Source organism: Ursus maritimus, unplaced genomic scaffold (assembly GCF_017311325.1).
Source record: "Ursus maritimus isolate PB19 unplaced genomic scaffold, ASM1731132v1 scaffold_32, whole genome shotgun sequence".
In the NCBI taxonomy this organism is placed as follows: Eukaryota; Metazoa; Chordata; class Mammalia; order Carnivora; family Ursidae; genus Ursus; species Ursus maritimus.
In genome coordinates, this window is record NW_024425786.1 from 8,416,724 (window position 1) to 8,419,601 (window position 2,878).

Consider the following 2,878-nt stretch of genomic DNA (forward strand, 5'->3'; position numbering starts at 1 on the left):
CAAAGTCGCTGCTCTCTTGGAGTTCATGTCCACCCAGCTGTGGGGCTCTCACCGGGAGGCAGAAAGGCTGTGCCCAATTTTCTGGTCACTTAAATCCAGCAAATGTTGTCTGCAGGGCATGGAGTCACACATAGGGGACAGGGCTCCACTGCAATTGTCCCAGTTACTGTTACTATGTCAGCAATCATCCCCAAGCTTGGTGATGTATGACAATCAATGCATTATGCTCATGGACTCTGCGGGTCAGGACAGGGTACGAGAGAGGGTGGCTTAGCTCTCCTCCACGGTACCTGGGTCTCAGCTGGGAAGACTTGAAGGCTTGGGTTACTCCTTGACCAGAGCTGTCTTTACCCATGTATCTGGTGGTTGATGCTGTCAGCAGGAGCTCCTACGTGTGGTCTCTCTGCCTGGGCTCGTCTGGGCTTCCTCCCAGCATGGCAGCTGGGTTCCAAGGACAAAGTGTCCCAAGAGAGCCCGGGGGGAAGCTGCCTCTCCCTTTGCCTCAGAAGTCTCAGAGCATCACCTCTGCTGTGGTCTCAACACCACCACAAGGGGAAGGAATGCAGACATTACTTCTGGATGGGAGAAGTCTCAGTCATATCATGAGAAAAGCGCTTGAAATGAGAGAGATGGCTGTGATCATCTGTGGCAGATGCAATGGGCCACGTGGGTCTTGCAGGAGTTCAGAGCCTTTGGGGAGAAGGAGAGTATAACAGAACATTAGCAGTCATTTCCCAGGCACTGTGGTCAGCCTGCTGTGTACGTCATCCAGCCATCTCTGTGAGGAGTACTGTTAGCCCCATTTTGCAGATGGGAATACTGAGGCTCAGGAAGGCTACCCTGCTTGCCCTAAGTCATACAGCTGAGATCGGTACCCAGGTCTGTCTGCTTCCAAAGCCATAGTTTTTAACATTCTGCCTCTCCCTCCTTCTCCCTAAGTAATTTTTACCCCCAAAGGGTTGTGAGAAGCTTACACAGGCAGCTGAGGGCTTCAAATCTGGGAAGGCTTCTTGTCAGAGGTGACACTTGAGCAAGACCTTGAAAGATGCCTTAGACTTGGACACCTGGGGAAGGGAGTGGCATTCCTGGTGAAATAGCAGTGGGTTACAGGATCCCCCAAATCACTCAGGGAGTGTGGCTGTGACGCAGAATCCTGGCCTTGGACCCCCAACACACACACACACATCAACATATTGTAAACTGTATACCCCAAAAGGCTGAGGACAGGGTGGATGGACCCCAGAAAAGAAGCAAAAGTGGCCCCAGTCCCTCCATCATACGCCATCAGCATCCTCCTTCCAATGGTTCTGCTAATACAAACTGGGCCCCGGAGCAGATAGCATTCCTTCCGCAGACTTGCTTTAGGGCATGGCAAATGCAAAGTTTGATTATCTCATCATAGGAATCTTGCATATTACCAGGAGCAGTTCCCACCCCTTCTAGGCCTTTCTCCCTTTCAAGTCTTCTGCTTTGCTCTCCTCCTCTCCTACCCACCCTTGTCCCACTCTGTTTCTCTCTCTCTTTGTTTCCCTATTTGCATCTCTGTCTGCCCACCCCCACCCAATTCCACTCTCCTCTCTGTCTCCTCTTTCCAACTGTCTCTGTCTCTCCTCTCTCCCATTTCCTGTCTCTCTGTCTCTGCTTCCCTCCTTCCCCTCACCCTCTCTTCCTCACTTTCTTTGGGCTGTTGGCAGCCCCCTCTCTTCCTGGACAGACCGCCTAATTGAAATGGAGCACTCTAGAGAATGTTAATAGGAAAGGCAGCATTAATTAGCCAGCTCTGGCGTAATTAGCTTCCTCTTCTCAATGCCTGGCGTCTAACTGGATAATGAGTCTCTCTCCGTCCAAACAGAGGACAGGAGGGACAAGGGGGACAGGCCATGCCCGGGGATGCTGGAAGGCCTCCTGCCTTCGGGCCACCCTGCTGGAGTCCTCAGGCTGCCCAGCCTGCCCTCTCCTGCCAGGCCCTCCTGCTGCTTGTGCCCAAGTCTTGGGGAGACAGTTGCCTGGCCCCTGCTCATGCCCAAAGGTTTGACGTTGCTGGAGCTGCATGTTAAGTGGTCCGAGTCTGACAAACAGTGGCTGCAGCTGCAGCGTCCCAAAGAGGGGGTGGGGAGCTATTGAGAGTTCTTGAGGAGAGCCATGACAGGCATCTCGCTCTGGCACAGCCCCATGGGCAATGGATGAGCACACGACAGCACCCCCAAGGGGAGCAAAGAAATCTGTTTATGTGAGAGATAATAACTAATCTACTACACAGACTACAGTCTGCTTCCACCCTTGACCCTCCTTGTGATTGTGTGAAGCAAGAATGGCCACCTCTATTTTACAGACAAAGATTCTGAGGTTCAGAGAGGTTTCCCACCTTGCCAGTGTTCATGCTACCAGGACCCAAACTCGGGTCCATCTGATTCCAAAGATCACGTTCCTTCCCTTCAACCCTGATACTTGTGCAAGGTACTTCAGAGTCGCTGATTAAATAAAAGTGATTATAGTGGAGTAACACCTCACGTTGGCCTTGAGCTCTAAAATCAGAACATGAAGCAAAAGTTGGGAAATCATGTGTAGTCAAGTTCCCCTCTAGTAGCCCTTACGTAGGGAAGAATGTCTCCTCTGTTTGCAACTGGGCTGTGACTTTCCCTTTTCTGTGGCCTTGAAAGCCAAGATCTAGTTGGGGGAGGTGATGGACAAATAACATATTTTTTCTTTCTCTTTCGTGTATGAGTGATCAAATTCAGTTGAGTTAAATGCCTGCTCCATGCAATGCCATCGTAGTATTTGTGGACGGGGTTGATACCCAGGGCAGGGCAACTGCAGCCCCAGGGCACCATCCTCTCTCTCTCTCCAGCCCGCTGACCCTCTCCCTCTCCTGTAGGCT